This window comes from Parasteatoda tepidariorum, chromosome 10 (genome assembly GCF_982258835.1).
Source record: "Parasteatoda tepidariorum strain Cologne lab strain chromosome 10, Ptep-v5.0, whole genome shotgun sequence".
NCBI lineage: Eukaryota > Metazoa > Arthropoda > Arachnida > Araneae > Theridiidae > Parasteatoda > Parasteatoda tepidariorum.
The window spans coordinates 8,546,951-8,567,558 of record NC_141764.1 but is presented as its reverse complement, the minus strand read 5'-3'; the positions used below and the strand labels follow the sequence as shown (position 1 = coordinate 8,567,558).

Genomic DNA, 20,608 nt, shown 5'->3' with positions numbered 1-20,608 from the left:
GTACTTTGATTAATAAATTACTACACTCATTTTTGACCGACCTTTTGGAACACTGTGTTCCTCATTTTGAGCATTCTGCACGTTAAATCAACGCGTGAAAACTACAGAATTTAAAAAAGTTATAGTAAATTTATTTGTACCGTTCATTTTAACGTTAAAATAAATGTTACAACTTTCATGATTACAAAGCCAAACATAAATATTTACATTATTAATACAGGGTGAATAGCCACATTTTTTCAACAAAAAATAAGCACTTTTAAAGAACTCAAAAGATATTTTTAAGCACCTTATAAAAAATATCTAATTATTAGGATAGGTGCACTAATAATTTTTCTCCTTCATATTGCTGAAAGTTTTTTATATTTATGTCAACAAAATGCAAAATAATTTTGAAAGCTACATGATCACGATAAAATAACTAGTTTCTGACAAGGAATTCTTTCCTTGATTACATTGGCCACCATAAAAACAATTTGTACGCAATTTTAATTATATTCAATATTGAGTGAATCATTCTACTTTTTAAATTAATAATTATTTTACACAATTATGTAAAAAAAATAATTATTCAAAATTAGAATTAATTTAACCATTAAAAAGGTTATCAAGTGTATTTTTTAGATTTAAATAAAAGATATTTCACTGTCTTACCAGCAAATAAGGAAAAAGAATTAATAATGTAATAATGATAAAAAAGAAAGGTCACGTACCTTTTCTTTCCCATCTCTGAAGCGAGTCAGGTCACCCAGTCACTGGTTGAGCTCTAATTCTCGGGACAAATCACCAACGGAATGTCCATCAGCAGTCAGTTGGCTCCCAACCAAGCTGCAGGTCTTCTTGTTCGGCAAAATATAATAGCTTGATCGATTGATATGGAACCACAGATATTGGACACTTCTGAATATTTACCTTCGTAGGTGTTACATTTCTGGCCTCCATTGTTCCGTCTTCAGCTGCAATATTATGAGTTCTGTTATAATCATTTTTGCAAAACACATTAGGTGAGTAATTGGCAGAAAACAGCATCATTTGACAACTTTTAGACACCATGTGGTGATTACGCGAACATTGATTATGATGCCTCTAAGTCGAAATCATGACTTCAGCTTTACCCAAAACGAAAATTCACAGTTTTTCCAAATCGAAAAATCACTTTTAACCAGTCCAATGAAACACTCTTCCAGGCGTTCAGATCACAAAATGCTCCATCATCGTGGAACCTCTTGGCAAGTTCTCGCCTATAACAGCCATTCGGAATTCAATCTCTTCACAAATGTTTCATCATTTTTTTCGCCACCTCAACAATCTGCAGGGCAACTCATAAGTGGTGATGCAAGTCCGGATCTGTTCTTGCTTAACTAGACAAAAGAGCCGTGATGGTTCAGGGAATAAAGCGTTTGTCTTCCACTGAGGTTAATCGGGCTCGAACCCCGGCGATTGCCGGTCGATATGAATTCCGCATCTGGCTTGCACCGACCACAGTGCTGACGTGAAATATACTCCGTGGTAGATGGATAATGGGTTAGAGTCCCCTTGTTGTCAAGCTAACCATGGCGTGGTCTTTCTCTCCATGTAACGCAAATGCGGTTTAGTTCCACCAAAAAGTCCTTCAAGAAGGCAAATTTCTCCCAATAGTTTTATAGCAAATTTCTCCAAATTTCTCCCAATCCAGGAGTTTCCTTGTCTTCTGGATTGAGTTATAAATTACAAGGCTATGTAATTGAACATTCGTAGTTATGAACCCGAAAATTGGGTAGCCCGTTCAACGACGGCCATAAAATATAAAATAAAAATAGACAAAGCGAAAGATGTAGTTTAACCAGTCCGATTATGTTGACTGGGAGATCAGCTAGCAAAGATGCAAGAGTTTTTTCTTGACTCTTGGAAGGAACATTAAAGGCCATTGCATGTTATTTTTAACAGGGGCAGATGGAGAGAACGATTTCACCGAATACAGAGCAGAGTTCTTTCGCAAAACTTCAACTTCATGGGATGAAACTAACAGATGGGTCGTTAGAATCCTTCTCATAATGGATATTTCAGCCGCCGATAAACGAATTTCATCATAATCATCATTTGGTAAGATTTGCATCAACTTGAACATCGTTTTTGTTGGTGTCAGTTGGAGAAAGGTATATCGACACTAGGCCTCTTAAATGCACGCTTTTTGTGTCTGCAGACCTTTCTGGAGCTGTTGATCGAGATAGTGGAGAGCTACCAGCTTCTTATGGCGTTAAAACAAGCTTAGAAGAAAGTCTAGAATAATCTAAAAGCTGGCGCAAGTCTGTCATTTAGGCTGTCATATCTGAAATCGAAAAAAAAAATTTCATAAGAAAAATAAGGTCGTTGCAAAAACTAGTTAAATAAAATAGTTATTAAATTCAAAGAACAACAATATTTACTATAGTATATATTTAACATAAAAAGCTTCAACCAATCTTTTTTTGTTGTTCTTTTCTGTAAATCTCTTTCTTAATTTTCTAATGAAAACAAAACTCTCTTTCTCAGACTTTAAAACTCACATGCTGTCTTTTAATCTATTTTTAGTTTAAGTATGCATTAATTAACCTTGACATTTTTCCCTTTGCTAACTCGTGAGAAAGCTAAATTTCCCTAGACCAATTAGTACAATGATTTTCTTTATTCCCTATAATGAAGCATTTTACTGATTTACTTCGGAAGATTTTCCCTAATATTTATTGAGGAGCACGACGATTATGTGACTTGAATGCTCGCTCCTTAGGTATGTGTCTCAAATGATATTCAGGTATAGCCTGGTGCCTGAAACCTGCTTAATTCCACCTCTCGGCTATTTGAGATTCATAATCAATAACTGATTAGACAAAAATACAGTCTGTAATTAAATTTTGAATACAAATCTCAGTCATTTCTTTTACCCAAATAATCACGGTGATATAAACAAAATGTAAGAAATATTTCTTGTAAAAGTTTTTTTTTTCTTTCACACCATTAGCTTACGCTTAAATAGCAGTACACAGGAAAAGGAGAGATCTTTTTCAACTGCAAATTGTTATCAAAGGACGCAATTTAACTTGGTGAAAAGCAATTCAAAGAAAGCATTCAAGTTTGAGTGAACGCAAAGCAAGAATATCGCTCAAATAAAAGCGTATTTCACTCAAGTTGAGTTAAAAATTTTTCTACTCTTTTTTGAGTAGGGGAAATCACTCTTTCATTTTAAGAGAGCACATGGCGTCAAAAATTCTAAAATTTTAACATTACAACTCACAAAAATAGATTCCGTTTAAATTATTTGTAGCTTAGAAATTTCTTTAAAAATATTTAAGCGATGTAAAATCTCTTATAATTTACTTAAGAAAAATATCTTAAAATTGAAATATATTTTTTACTAAATGTTGAGACTTATTTTGCACTACAATGATTTGGTTCTAAAATTAATAATTTTAAGCCCTAAAAACTATCCTAGGTAAATTAAAGAATTTAACACGCATTTACTTTTGCTTACTAACATATTCATTTTAAGTTTAATTTTATAAAGAGTAAAGTTTTTTTATTGTTAAAATTATATGGAAAATTTTTATTATGTAAAGCAATTAAAAACATCCTATGGGTTTTAGTTATTTCGATTGATCTGTACTTTATTTTAATAAAGGAATATTTTTTTAAATTAGTTTTGAATTTTTTAATTTTAAATTAAATCTAGTAGTTAAAAGTATTTAATTTTGCGCAAACATAATTCTAAGATAATTGTTAAAAATAATTCAGTGCTGTTAGCATTAATTTAATACAACAATTACTACGATTAATGTCAGCATGCCTGTCTAAATACTTGGGCAAAGGTCAATCTGCCTTGGTCAATCTACTGTGCAAGGGACCCTTCGCGCAAACTGCTACTATATCATGGTAAGAACTCTAAAAAGAATAACAGTTTAAAACTAGTATTCTATTAATTTTTTATTTTAATATTCAAGAATTTTTTCCAAGAACTTTAAAATTCTCCGTCTTCTATAATAGGCATGAAATAAATAATTTATCCTTTAATTTAAATAAGCAACTTTAGGAGTCAGTTTGTTAATCGGAGAATACAAGAGTCAAAATTTTTAAGAGTCAAAATTTAAAATACTAAAGTAAAAAAAGCACATTATGCACTTTTTAAAAACGCTACGCACCATGTTAATATATTTGATAACCATTGTTGAACAGCCGATCAAATTTTTGGGTCTACGACTACTAATAATTTTGTAATAAAATCCGAACACTTATAATTTTGAACCAATCCAGAAGACAAGGAAACTCCTGGATCAGTACTCCCAAAGGTATGATTTGTTATGGGAAAATTAAGGATATTGTGATCGACAGATTTAAAATGCATCAGTCACCATTTACTACATGGGGAGTCATCGGCTGGTGGGAATCGAATCTACGACCTCTTAAACATTGGCTCAATGCCCTTCCAACCAGAGTATTCCGGCCCTCATGTATATATTGCAGTTGATAGAACTACTTGTGCAAAATAAATCCAAATAATGAAAAAATTTTCACTTTTTTACTGTCTTTTAGGAAAAAGCTAGGGAAGGAATGGGTTAATACGCTCGACAAAATTAGAGATAAATGGATTAAAATAAAAAGTTGAGATTCTGTTAACTGATCTTATGAAAATAATTTAAACATTTATTTTCAGAATTTAATACTAAGAGGTTACAGTTCTAATCATAAATGCCTACATAAATTAATAAATTACGGTGCTTAAGACTGTTTCATTTATTTTAAATAAATGCTGATAATGAAATAATTGTGTTTGAATCATTTATCGTTTCGGGAGGAAAAATAAAGTTTCCTAAGATTGTAACTGTTTTATGAACTAAAACTAATTAGACATTCTAATTAGATAGATTTGGATTAGCTGCAATCGCTCAAACTCGTTTAGAAATCAATATATAAATTAATTCATTATCGGGATTTAATTGATATTTTAATGGGGATTTTGGTGCTGTTCCCGTAATGGTTAGTTTTCTATATTTCCTTATATTTTAATATGCATTAATGAGTTTTTTTCATTTTACGCTTAATTTTTATTTATATGAATAGAAAGATGACGGATTTTTTCATATCACATGATCCGTCATGTGAGTTAACAGGGGGTGCTGCAGATAGACTTGATCAAGGGTCTACTGTGGTTAATTAGCTATATCTGATCAATTGTTTTGTTATATTAAACACTTTAAAAATTATAGCTGAGACAAATTTTAGTTAGTTTTGCTTCCAGATTTAAGCTCGTCCGCAACCTCCTGTCCGTGGATCAAATAGTACTCCCCATATGGAACATAAAATTGCTTCCACTTTTTTATTGAGTATTTCTCTCGGGTTAGTGTGGCTTTCTGTGGACTTAAGGTTGACTGGGCGGTGAGATCAAACTAATCTGTATTAAACTCAAAACTAAGATCAGTCACCTATGCCACACCCATACCGCAAATGTAACTGTATTTGTTTTGAAGGATGTTTAAAAGCAATTAAAATTATTAAATCAAAACCATCTAAAATACAACACACAACGTTCGCTCCCTCCTTCAGTGGGTAAAATTATCAAACGCTGACCTAGCCTTGGAGATAACACTGAAACAAAAGGTTGGGAAGCACTGTTTTATACTAGTAAATTGGTATGAATAATTGTAGTGCTACAATACTCCCCAACCAGAATTTTATTTGTCATGCAATTCGATGAATGGATATCACTATATGATTTATTGATGTTTTAATGAGAGGCCAGAAGAACTGTATTAAGATCACAAGATTTTGAGGGTTGATTGTAAGAGCTGTAATAAGATTACTGTTGTGTGCGTGATTGCTTCTCTCTTGCTATTAGTAGTGTGTACAGATCCCCGTTGCGTGTGATCGAGACTGAGCAGCAGCAGAGCGAGGAGGATAATGTCGCAATCACAAATAAAAAGTGAACTGTTCATTGTCTTCTATCCATCACTCTAGATGTATTCAAATCGTTTCAGTGAGAGGTAGACGTGTTGTTTCAAGCAGGCGTGTTTAGATCGTTGCTGACAAGATAGGCATGTTAAGTTCACGTCCGGAGGTCTTCAATGCGATGAGGTTTTGTTTTCTTTAAATGCCCACTTGGAGAATGACTTACCTCATACAGGTATCTGAAGGGCAGATTTGTGGGCCACTATTTCAGGGGCACCATATTAGGTGGGCCAACGTTGCCCACAGTAAGGACAGATAGTACAGAGAAGGAAAGGCCTTGCCCGGGATTCGTACCCAGAACCTTTCTGGTGCAAGGACAGTTCCCTATCCCCTGCGCAGGTCGGTTGGCCTATGCGAGGAGTACGTTAACGTAACCATTATCTATCAAAATGAACCTCAAGATAGAATAGAGTTAACATGTTTATATACTAATGAATGGGAGTTGAATAATTGTAGTGGTAGTTACGCTACAAAGTTTTTTATCATTAATATTTGTACACGGAAAGTATTTGGTAAAATATTTCTTAAAAATTTGTGTTTGAAAAGGAAATTTATGACAAACACATTTTTTTCGCCCATTGTAAATGATTTCGATATTTATTATATTTTAATTACCAGAGTTCAACTCAGAATTCTGTAATAAGATAAAAATTTGTTCTTTTCAAATTTAAAAAATAAATTATTTTTGAGTTAGTAACTCATAATATTTCCTTTAATTTTTGACAGTGTTGAACTTTATCAATTTTTTTTTATTGTGAATTTTATTTCAAATGATTTTAGTGTTTAAAACGAAGAGGCTCATTCAAAGACGAATTTCGACGGAAAAATTAAAACTAGAAGATTTTTGACAAAAATTAGTTAAAATCTGTTTTGAATATTACTTTTTAGTTGGTAGGCTAACGAAAATTTTCGGTGGATTTAAAATTTCCTACATTTTTGCTTAAATTTTAAGGTAAAACTCGTGGTTTGCAAAATAAAATTTTCTGTATAAGTCATTATCATAATTTTTTGACGGGATAGCTAGAGAAAAAATTAGGGCCTCACATTTCTTTTATAAACATAGATTTCATTGTAAAATTCGAAATTCCGATTAAAAAACTTATTAGATTTATTAAAAATTAGCAAAAGGTAGTTTTGGTCCTCACCTTTTTCGGTAGGGTGTCTATCGCAATAACTATCTGTAGTGGACTTTTAGAAGCAAAATTCAAATGTTTAGTTTTTGGTTTTTAAAATTGTTATTTTTGAACTGTAACTATTTTCTACAATTATCTAACGTTTGGAAAAAAATCAAAACTTGTGGTTTCTAAGTCAATAAAAAACTGCAACAATTTTCTTTTTCGTAGACGAGAAATTAGGGTAGGTTATTTCTTGTTAACGTTTCGAATAGGATAACGTTCGTTCAAATCTTTATCAAATATTAGCTGTCGTTGCATACTTCTTTTGGTGGGTTTCTCTGGAGTATCAAAATTTCTTTCCGCAAGAAAGTAACATTTTGTGGTCACATTCAATATCGTGGTTTTTAAGTCAAAGAATAATTAAAACTTGTTTTTGACCATTTTTGAAAGGCATGTTTTGTAAATCATAAAATAAGCAAAACCAATTTTCGTCTTAGCTATGTTACCGTGCATGACTTAAATCAATAGAATTTCTATTTTACCGGTGAATGTCAACAATCACATAGTCGCTTTGGTGAGTGTCCGAAATATTTTTTATATCTGATTTGATATTGATTTATTCATTGATATTATTATATTTATTCGATGTTTTAATATCTGCTGAGGTTAGATTGGGAGAAACATCAGTATTCGGAGTGCCGGTAAAATGCATACCGAGCAGTGGCACTTAACTAAACCTAGTATACATTTTGGACATTGTGAATGTCAACATTCACCGGTGGAAGTCAACCAATTTCTGTCATTCATAGTAACAACTACACTTGAGCAAGTGATCTAACGAATGCATAAGAGCGAACATTTTGATTTCTGGAAAAATTCTGGTGGCTTACTACTAAGAGCTAATGTTTAAAGGCAAAATTCGAATTTAAGGTTGCAAGAACAGCAATTATTTACAGCATGTTTTTGCCATGCCATACTCTTTAACAATATTTTTAATTTGCATTAGAATGTACTAATAATTCCCTACACTATGCTAGCGTTTGGAGGTAAAGTTCAATCTGATGTTGATGTTTTTTTAAACAGAAATATGCTAAAACTTGTTTAGAGGAAAATTTCAAACTTGCGGTTTCCAAGACAAAGATTCGTATTAACTTGCCTGAGCCATATTTTTTTGACGGTTAGGTTAAACGAAAAGCTTAAGAGTGATAAAAATGAACTTGGTTCTAGGTCAAATTATATTTAAAGTTTATCGATTCAAAACATTTTCCTCTGACAAATTTAAAGCGAATAACTTATAAGGATTATTTTGTCACGCAAAAAAACTTATGCTTGAAGGCTAAACTGATATTGTGGTTACTTTTGTCAATAAAGCTTTAAAACTTGTATATTAATATAACTTATAATATGCATTGTATTATTATCATTATTTTTGTGGTGAGATTAACGAAAGTATTTATTGAAGTACTGATTTTCTAAATAAGGATAATATAAAGATATTAAATTCAAATTTTCAGTTATTTGTCCAGAAATTTTTTTAGCAGTAGGGTAAATGAAAATTTCTGGGGGGTTAACAATTTCTTACAGCATTTACTGCAATTTAAAACTTATTTTATAAACTATCAAGAAAATATTTGTATGTTTGCTATGAAAATTGAATTTGTATGTTAGCAATCAGTAGACACTTTTCATGAATTTAACGAGAGCTAATATTGATTCGAATATTTTTAGAAAATATTTACAGATCATATCACTCGAGAAGCGTCATAAAATCAACGCGATTTTATTAGTACTTTTTTTAATAACTGCTCAAGTAATTTCTCCTTAAATTAATGAAAATTAAAAAAAAGATTATGTTTATCAAAATTTAAGTTTATTGGAGTAGAAAATAAAGACAAAATGCTTGTCTGTTGAAATTGGCAGTTTAGAGAAGAACATGTTTTAGCGATGTTGACAACTTGCACCAAAAGCTTTTAGAGAAGCATAAAAAATACCTCTACTGGAATTACAATAAAAACTAAAAGGTAAAAGTTGAAACATTTTGTTTTGGGATCATAACGCGTGGAAATCTTAATTTATAGAAAGAGAAAATAAAATTCTTACCAGAGCCATGTTGCAACAATACATACTGCTCAATTAACGTCATAACTCTGTCCTATCTTGCAAACGAAAGCCACATCTTGTCCTGCATATACTGCAAAGAAAAAAAATAAACATGAGCAATGTTTTAATAAGCATTTTAAATCATAAAATTATCACAACTCACAACATTTTTTCACTACAAAATAAATGTGTGCATGATGCTAACGATCATCGGAACAGACAAACAAGTGAGTAACGTAAAAGAAACGACTAAAGATTTTAATACGTTTTAATTAGACTTGCTAGATTACTTTTAAAACACGATCTGAACATTAAAAACAAGTTATGTAAAAAAATTTAAGTCAATTATCTCCCTATATCAAATCTCCCTATATATAGATTTGAACAATATATATATAGGGAGAACTAATAGTAGGAATTGAATAAAGTAAAAATAATCAAACATAAGTATTGCTTAATGGTTCTTCTTTCTCTTACAAAGCATGCTGGCGATTTCTTATTAAAGATAGGCATGTAAAGGCAAGCTTGCGCATAGGTTTGTATGGAATTTCCTTTCTAATGAAATTTCCAGTTATCGATATGTGTAATAAAGTAAAAATAATCAAACATAAGTATTGCTTAATGGTTCATCTTTCTCTTACAAAGCATGCTTGCGATTTCTTATTAAAGATAGGCATGTAAAGGCAAGCTTGCGCATAGGTTTGTATGGAATTTCCTTTCTAATGAAATTTCCAGTAATCGATATGTGTAATAAAGTAAAAATAATCAAACATAAGTATTGGTTAATGGTTCTTCTTTCTCTTACAAAGCATGCTTGCGATTTCTTATTAAAGATAGGCATGTAAAGGCAAGCTTACGCATAGGTTTGTATGGAATTTCCTTTCTAATGAAATTTCCAGTTATCGATACGTGTAACATGTTCTCTTGTTTTTTAGACTAAAAATTTGGTAAAACTTGATATTTTATTCGCTAAATAGCTAAAATGTATATTTTTTTCTAAAAGTTGACTGGGAAAAAAAGTTTTTCTGGATCGCGGTTTTCAACGATGAGCTAACGTATCGTAGAATAATTTCAAATACTTATTAAAATCAAAATTCTTATAAAAGTTAATCAATTTATCAGAAGTTAGATACAGGATAATTAGGCCATAACTTTTTTGGCGTATGAGATAAGGAATTTTGGCTAATGATTCAATACAAACAGTTAATGTTTGGAACAAAATTAAAACACGTGGTTGTGTGGTAAAAAATGCGTTTTTTTAGTTTTTTTTTTTTTTCGAACCGTATCTTAAGAAAATTTTGGTTGTCTTAACATAAGTAGGTTAAATAATAACACCGGCAAGCAGCCCTGTAATTTCGGATTCTATTAGTTAACAGCTACAGCCAAAAATTTTATTTCGAAGGGAAAAATTATAGGGAGGTTGAATTCAAGCTTCATTCCTTCTAGCTCAAAAATCGTTTAAAGCTTGTTTTAAACAGAAATTTTTGTCACATGAGCTAAGGAATTCCTACATTTTGCCTATTTTTGTAGGTCACAATTCAGCTAACGCGTGTTTTGAATGTAACGCTCTCTTTTGTGCGTTGCACTTTTCTAGTGCGCATGCGTCAGTTCTGTTGAAATGCGCATGAGCCCATGAAAAATATAAAACTTACGTAAGTGAAAATAAGAGATTTTGCAAAAATTCATTAGTTAAAAACGCTAACGTAGTGGAATGTCATTTAAACTTTGACCACAAATTCGAAAGAAATATTTACAATGGATGTATACTTTGTATGAGGTAAGAACTCCCCCGCCATAAAGTCTGAAGCGTTCTGCTGCTAATGGAAACAAGAATAGCTCATTTCAGGGAGGGTAGCTCCTCTTCCCTCTAGCGATAACACATTAGACCGGAAAAAAAAAGATTCGCTTTCTCTCGCCTATTTGAGCCATAACCTGTCCTAAACAATGTCCGCACACCCCTACTTGACATAGTTATACCTCGTTACCATAGTCACCACCACAAGTGCAGACGAATGGCTAGGGGAGTTCTTACTTTAGACAAACTATACACTATTTCTTTAAAGCTGTAGCATACGACTCAAGATGCTTTGCTCAATGTAAAACTTTGGATCTGTTAGCAGAAAAATTTGGTAAATTATAGATTTTGATGAATTCGGCGATGAATAATGCCGCTCATTATTAATATTTAAAAAATATTATAATTCTATTGCTTATTGAATTTATATTAATTAAATTACATACTTAAAATAAATATAATTTTGAAATAGCGAAAATATATCTAGATCCTTGTGGAATTAATGCAATTAGACAACCATAACTTTTTACCATAAACAAAAACCAATAAAATTATATTTTTATTGAATGAACCAACGGTTGTGAGAATAAAGGATTCATTTCTAAATTTCATCAATGTATTTCTTCATATTCGCATTCTAGGTTCACGCTTTTAGTTCGAAGACAGGCTTAAACAGATAACATTTAACAGCTATAAACAGCGTTCTTGCAGCTTTGTCAAGCCAACAAAACTTAAATCATGCCAACATAAAGATAGGTATCATATAAAATAAATACGAGCATGCGCAATTGCTTCCATCTTATTTACAGGAGCGAACGAAAGCTAACTTAAAAGTGCGAAATCTCCCTATAAGGGGACCTCATAATTTTGAAGAAACTATAATAAAAGTGCTTATTTTTCTATTAAGAAAGTTGTATAAACTAGTGTATGTATAGTGCGCAAAAAATAAACTTTCAACCCAAACAACTAATCGGATGTTCGCATTCTAAGATTATCTTAATGATTCGATGGAGTGATATCAAATAGGCTGACTAATGCTGACGATATTTTAAACTGCGAAATCCGAAACAAAAATGTACTTTCTCTTAATAATCATACCTTTTTTACGAATTTAGATTCCTCACCCTTAAAATAAAAACAGTAACCTCATTATGGCCGCAATTGCTTGGTCAGAAAAGCGGTTGATGGTACGAGACTCTTAATGCTAATCTCACAATTTTCTTCAATGAAAGTCGATCTTTTTAATAAAATACGGATTTAGATTTATGACACTCAATCTGGGAAATAGGGTCCCCATTGTTTGATCAGGACAGCAATCCGACGTTTGGACCCCTAAATATTAATTTCAGCATATTTCCTCATATTTCGGGAACTTTTCAAGCAGGGTTCGTTGATTTAAATCATGATTTAAATCAAATGATTTTTTTTAAAAAATCATTGATTTAAATCAACTAATTTTTTTTATCTATATACATTGATTTTAAAAGTTAAAAAACAGTGTTTTAAAATTTTTGATACTTTTATTATTTTCTTTTCTTAGTATTAAAATTCAATTTAAATAAATTGCTGCATTAATTAATTTTTGTTTACGAAATTACTTTCTTTCTTGGTGTGTGTTAAATTTCAACACATTTGAAATTACATTTTTAAAAATCTTTTGATTCTTGAGATTCAACGTACAGATTAAAGTAAACATTTAATGCTGACTTAATATAGACTTGCATAGCTGTAGAAAGTAATTAATAAACATGAATTTTTTTTAAAAAATAATACAAATAATGTTAATTAAAATTCTACCTTTTGAATGAGAAAGCGTGAATTAAAATCTACATCATATTTTATTGGTGGAAAATGTATATTTTTGAAGCTTGAGGTTATATTAAAAAGAAATTACCCTAATATGCCGAAAACAGACAAAGAAAAAAAAAGAGCTGATGAAATCAGATGTTTTTTTCCTAATATAGTTTCATTCTTCCCTTTCAACCTCTTTCAAAGTTTATTTGATGCAGTAGGGTTATTAACTGGTATTTTTTTCTCATAATATGTTTACAGTATCTTTGACATTATCTGATTTTCTATAAAGAAATTTTGTGAAAAAAAACTCCAATGAGTACATAGATTTTCTAATTTTTTTTTTAGATTAACTTATCTATTTTGGTATAGAATTAAAAATGAATATTTTAATATAAAAATATATAGATTAAATATTTATTTATTTTTTGATGAATGACTGACTAAATTTATAAACACAGTCTGCTACATTTATTTTGTCATTCTGAAAATCAAGAGGAAAAAAAAAGAAATCACAATTTTAAATTAAAGTTATGGTTTGCTTGCTGAAACTTTGTTTTAATAGTTAAAGTACAGGGGTCTGTCCAAGCCAAATTTACTACCGTTACAAATTCAACTTTAGGAAAAATGATAGAATAATCACACAAACTATTTTTTCATAAAATTTTATTTTTGTGTCTCGTAAGAAACTATAAATCCATATTTTTACTATATTTGTGTTGATTTTTTAATATAATTTTTAATTTTCACAAAATAGGTACCTCTCAGAAAAACCCAGACAGACCCCTGAAGTATTCTTTAAATTCTCTATTTCATCTAGTCTTTAAATTTTAATCATGCATTTGTTTCAAAATGGTTGTTATGCATTCAAAGCCATGTATTATAATGAAAAATTATTTTAGTTCGAGCTTCTAAAATATTGTTACAATATAGTTTTAATATTAAGTTAATTTGATTAAACATTTATAATTTTTTTAATCATAAATTAAAGTTCTTACAGTGTATTTGAATAAAAATAAAAAAAATCTGATTTAAATCAAAAAAATCCGATTTAAATAAAGAAAATCTGATTCTTTTGATTTTTTTTAAAAAAATCAAAAAAATCACGAACTCTGTTTTTAAGTGAAGTGAGAAATTTCACACAATTATAAAATTTGGTTACCTAAAGATAGTTTCATGCGAATATTAACTTTGAGTAAACATTTATTATTTTTTATTATCCTAGTTGAAAGAATTTTGAATTATAAGGCATACAACTTTTCACACCATGTTATTTAGTTTTACATTTCAAATTTATAATGTTACAGTGAAATCGGCCAATTACAAAATTGCAGTGATTTCAATTTACGAAATCAAATTAGCGAATCAAATTACAGTGATTCGATACAAAATTACAGTAAAATCGTCGAATAGAACCTGAGAAATCGAATTTTTATGTACGATTTTTTTTAAATAAGATTTCTCAGGAATTATTTGACCAATTTCACACAAATTTTGAATTTTGCAATGCAAAATTGTTTTTTTTTTTTTTTTTAAAAATAAGGACTTGTATTTCCTACAATTCAAAAATTTCAGACTATTTTTAAATAGAACAATAAAAAATAACAAATCCTTAAAAATAATATTTTTGCACAGAATTATCTTTGGATAAACGAAATTTATAATTGTGGGTAAAAATGTTTCATTTTGCTTAAAAAAATCTGGCGATATGTTGAAATACGCAAAAAATAAAACTAATATGAAGAGGTCAAAACTTTGAACCGTTTTCCTGGCCAAACTATGAGGAGCAAATTTCCCAAATTGCGCCTTCCTCCTATATCTTGGGTGCCAGAATTCTGAATCCGTCGAGAAAACCATACATTTTTTCAGAGAAAGTACGTTTTTGTGTCTAATTTCCTAACTTAAAATATCGTCTACGCTAATTAATTTGCCCCTCGTTTTCCCTAATGGTTTCCCTAATGTTTCGTATTAAGATTGAGTCTCAGAACGTAAAGATTAGATCATTAGGGGTGACTCGTTTCTTTTTTTTTCGCACTGCAAAATATATAATTCATTTTTTTGGATTAATTTTTAACTTTAAAATCTATATAGTTTCATCAAAAAAACTAGCGTGAAATTTGCTATCTTATTTAAAATTAAAAGCAAGATTTGTAATACTTGACATAATAGATTAAAAATTAAACTGTACTTACTGCTGAAGATTCAATTATCAAAAAATCAGCCTTCTTTTTATCTTCATCATTTCATAGCAGGCAATTTAAAAGAAAATGGATTCATCTCAGTCCGGCAGATTCCAAACATCAAACATCTCACTTTGTCAGGTTATTCCCGATTTGTCAGACTATTTGAGCAGAAATTAACCTACAAAACTTAGTAACATTGAATTATAATAAACTAGAGACAGGATTAGTATCAAACAATTTAAAGTTCTAAAAAAAAACATAGAAAAATTAAAATTGGAAAAAGTAAACGACATTAAAAGCAATTGAAGCACAGTACAAGAATAACGACTGAAAATAATCACTTAAGTTACACAGAGAGGAGAAAAAAAACTAAAACATACATGGGGTGAAAAACTAATTTACATAAGAACCTGAAAAGAGCAGAACTTTAAAAGAAAAATTCTAGAAAAATCTATCAGATACATTAGAAAAAACTTTTTTGAAGAGAAAATAAAAAATTTAAATACATATAAAAATCTGCAAACATAAAAAAAAGCTGAAAAAAATTTGAAACTATAAAAAAAATTGGAACAAAACAGAAAGCGAGGAAGAATTAAGGAGAAATGAAGTACAAAAAAATAAAAAGGTTGAAAAAATTATTTAAAAAAAGCTAAACCTGTGAAAAAATCAAAACAAACGTAAGCAAGGAAGGGTAATGTGAAACACGTTGTTGGGTCTATGAAAACAAAAGGATTTGATCAGATGCACACACACACACAAATTTTACCAATCAAAATCAACTAGAGTACACAATGGAAAAAATATATGAAACATTGGAAAAAATGTGATACACCATTAGGAGAAACAAAACACTCATTCAAGAAGCTAAAAAAAACTCAGAAGGAAGAAAAACATTGAGAAAAAAAAACAATAAAAAACATCGTCAAAAAAACAAATACACATTGAAAAAACAAGAACTTTTATCTGAAATGAAAAGACATATTGGAATTGAATAAGTAATAGTAAATTAATAACCAGTGAAAAAAAAAATACTCGACTAATCAAAAAACGAAAATATGAAAAATGAAAACAATTAAATACAAATTTTTAAAATAAACTTCCTAAAAAAAATTGAAAATCGGAAAATATGGAACATCGAAAACAAAGTGATTTACGCATATAAACAGAGGTGGAAGCTAAAAAAAAATAAAATATGGCGATAAAACATTGGTGAGTTTTCTTTCAATGAAAGTATAACCCATCGAAAAACACACTGAAAAAGCTACAGAAAAAAGTAAAAAAAAATGCAAAACAAACTTTAAGCATACATTGAAAAAAATAAAGCACACACACATTGGAAGAAACAAATTGAAACACAAACAGGGGAAGAAAAAGTAGGAGACGAGCATTAAATGAAAAAGTTTGGAAAATGAACACGGGTAAAAAAAGAAAATTGGAATGCAAATACTTGGTAAAATAATTTTGAATATCTACACAGGAGGAAAAAATTTGGATAACATACACTGGATGAAAATATTTTAAGCACGAACACTGGATGAAAAGTTTGAAATACAAACACTGGGTGAAAAAAAGTGGAATGAATACAAAAGGTAAAAAACTTGTAACACAAGCATTTGGTGAAAAAATTTGGAACACAACCACAGGATTGAAAAAACAATTTACGTAAGATACTGGAAAAAGTTTGAAAAACAAATTGGAAAAAAAAATTAAACCAAACATTGAAAGCAGAAAAAATTTAAACACGCATTGAAAGAAAAATAAAATGAAATACACATTGAAAGAAAAAAAAATTGAAACTTACAATTCTGAATTAGAAATTAAAAGTTGGAAAAAAAATATTGAAAATAAAATTTGGAACTCAAACCGGAAATAAATCAGAACCCAAACTGGGAATACAAAAAATAACCCACTGAGAATGAAAGTTACACATATTGGAACATATTGGAAATAAAAACAGATATATTGAAAAAAATAACAGAATCTATATTAAAAAAAAAATCTAATGAAAATCTGGAACTCAATGGATATCATGGGAAAAATAATTAAAGAACAGGGAATCCAAGAAAAAATTTAAAAAAAAAAAACAACAATTGGGAAATTCGAAAACAAAATTGAAGAAAATGAAAAAATTGAATACAAAAAATTAAAAATATGGAAAAAAGGAATACGTAAAAACCATACATAAAGAACTGCTTAAACAAGGCGATAAATTAAATTGCGAATTGGATCGAATGTATTTGAAAAAAATGTTAGCAATCTGAAAAAATTCAAAACACAAATATGGCACACTTTGAAAAAACACATGCATACACAACTAATTGGAGCTAACTAATTCGAAGCAACTAATTGGAACACCAACACAGGATAAAAAGAAATCAAAACATTTGAAACGCAAACACTGGAAGTAAAAAAATTGGATCAGAGATATTGTAAGGAAAAATTTGGAACAGAAATTCTGGAATATTTGAATCACAAACACTGGATGGAAAAATTTGAAACACAAGCATAGGATCAAAATATTTGGAGTACAAACACCAGATGAAAAAGTTGAGAACACAAGCAGATGAAAAACTGGAAAGATCAAAAGTAGAAATTGGAAAAATTTTTAAAAATTGAATGCAAAAAATTTTATATTTAAGGAAAAACTGAACACGTAACAAATACATAAAGGGGGAGTAATTCAAAATACAAGAGGATAAAACGAAGAGGGAATTTGATCAAATGTACTTGAGCGAAAATGTTACCATTCGAAAAATGCTTTAGAAAAGCTACAGAAAAACATTGAAAAAATGCAAAACACACTTAAAGCACACATTGAAAGAAACTAATTGCAAAAAAAAAAAAAAAAAAAAAAAAAAAAACACTGAACGAAAAAATATGGAACACAAACACAAGACGAAAATATTTGGGACACAAGCACTAGATAAAAAAATTTTGGAATACAAACTATGGGTGAAAAAATCTGGAACATTGACACAGGGTAGAGAATATTTGGAACACAGAATGAAAAAATTTGGAGCATAAACACAGAAGGAAAAATTTAGGAGCATGAACACTGGCTAATAAAAAATTGGAATACAAACATTGGAAGAAAAAAAGTGAAATGAAATTAGGAACACATATTAGAAAATAAAATTTGTAACACATACTGACAATAAAAACCGAACATAGAGTGAAAATAAGACTTACCCAGGAAATAAAAATTTTATATTTTTGAAATAAAAACAGATCATACTATATTGAAAAAAAAATGAAGCAAAAAAAGAAAGAGAAAAGCAACAAAAAGCTAAAAGGTAATGAATAAACCAGCAAAACAATCAAAAACAGTAAATGGGAGAAAATATTGAAAAACAAGAATGAAAAACTGGAATGATCAAAAGCAGAAATTGGAAAAATGAAAAAGATTGAATATATCTGGAAAAACTGAACACTTAACAAATGTATAAAGAGGGAGTCGTTCAAGAAATAAGGCGATAAAACAAAGGGAGAATTCAATCAAATGTACTAGAACAAAAAGGTTACCATTCGAAAAACACCTTGGAAAAAGCTTCAGAAAAACATTGAAAAAATGCAAATCACACTTAAAGCACACATTGAAGGAAACATATTTCAAAACAAGAACGAACGAAAAACTATGGAACAAAAACATAAGACGAAAATATTTGGGACACAAACACAGGATAAAAATTATTAGAACACAAATACAAGATAGAAAGGGATTGTTACAAAAAACATTGGAATAAAGTTTGAAGCACACATTGGAAAATAAAAATTGGGCCAAACATTGAAAGCAGAAAAATTTAAACACACAGTGAAACAAAAATATTGAAACACAAATTGAAAGAAAATAAAACGAAATACACATCGAAAGAAAAAATTTGAAACGTACATTGAAAATTGAAAGTTGGAAAATAAAATTTGGAAATGAAGCCGGAAATGGATCAGAATACATATGGAAATAAAAACGGATCATGTATTGAAAAAAAAAAAAAAAAAAAAAAAACAGAATACTATAACAAAAACTATACTATACTAAATACTATACTATACTATACTAAATACTATACCAAATACTATACTATATACTATACTATACTACATAGTATACAATACTATACTATACTGTACTATACTATACTAAATGTTAAAAAAAATCGATGAAATGCTGAAACGCAATGTATAACACAGAAAAATAATAAAAGAACAGGAAATCGTAGAAAGTTTTTTAAAAAAACTGGACAATTAAAAAACAAAATTTAGAAAAGTGAAAAAAAATTGGAAATATGGAAAAAATGAACACGTAAAAACCACACACAAAGCTGTTCAATAAACAAAAAAGGGTGATTAAATAAATTGCGATTTAGATTGAATGCATTTGAACATAAATGTTAGTAATCGGAAAATCTGAAAAAAAAATTGCAGGAAAATATTGAAAAAAATTCAAAACACACATACGGAATATTTTGGAAAACACACACACACCACATTGAAAGCATCTAATTAGAACACCAACACTGGGTCTAAAAGGTTAAAACACAAACACTGGGAGAAATAATTTGGAACGCCAACACCGGATAAAAGGAAACACATCAGGTAAAAAATAATCGAATAAAATTGTTTCTAGTTTCAATCCAAAAAAAAAAAAAAAAAAATCATTTAAAAAAGCCACTCTACCTCCTTGCAATTATAAATGAGTGCTTGCTTCCAGTATAGCACCATTCAGAACTTAAGGATAAATAAGTGTCTTACCTTACGAGTGAGAGTTTACTTACTAACATTGCTAAGTACGTAACCATTTTCTGAACCTCAAGTAAGAAATCTTTTAAAGTGAATTAAAACTTACCGACAATATTCAGTTACTCTACACTGATTTCATTCATGTACGTCAGACGGGTACTTACTGGAGTTCTCAGAAATTTTTCTTCAGATTCTAGGGAGGAAAAATTAAAAAAATTAAACTCTATTGATAATGGGCAATCGAAAGAGTACTGTTGTCATGTATTAATACTCGTTAATTTTTTCCCATCTTTAAGAAGAATAGTTTGTTCCTTAAGCATAACATTCTTTGATTAAATGTACACTGCTGTCATGCATCAATACTCATTAATGTTTCCATTTTTAAGAAAAATAGTTAGATCCTTAAGCATAACATGCTTTATTTAAACAAGATATATTTAAAAATAGAAGAGAAAAAACCTTTTTGCAGTTTTCAAAAATACGCTGAATTGTGTAGTCTTATGCTGTGGATTTTCGTAGTCGTGAAACTGTTCGCGACTATAAAAATTAGTTTTCAGTTGTAACCTTAGTACTAAAGTGCAAAATGAAACATTTAAGTAATCTTTCATTAATTCTGCAATTTACACCCAATACTTGATCCATTTGAGGCGAACCGGGTTCGAATTCCAGTCGATACGAATGCCTCATCCGTCTTGCACCGACCACAGTGCTGGTGTGAAATATCCTCAGTGTTAGACGGATCCTGGGTCAAAGTTCCCTTGCCATCAGGCTAACCGTGGGAGGTTCTCGTGGTCTACCTCTTTATGTAACGCAAATGCGGGTTAGCTCCATCAGAAAGTCCTCAACGAACGCAACTTTCATCCAATACTCGATCCAGGAGTTCCCTTGTCTTCAGGATTGGGTTCAAAATTACAAGGCTAGGGAGTTGTACA

The 20,608-nt window shown here is 29.9% G+C and overlaps 1 long non-coding RNA gene across 1 annotated transcript; it reads right to left on the bottom strand.

Annotated features, from left to right (window-relative positions):
* Positions 1-1,728: 1,728 nt before the first annotated feature.
* Positions 1,729-15,131, bottom strand: LOC147802127 (uncharacterized). The gene is made up of 3 exons (XR_015429881.1): positions 14,949-15,131; positions 9,171-9,261; positions 1,729-2,308 (listed from the first exon to the last, which is right to left on the bottom strand). It is a non-coding gene; the product is annotated as an uncharacterized LOC147802127 (long non-coding RNA).
* Positions 15,132-20,608: the final 5,477 nt, after the last annotated feature.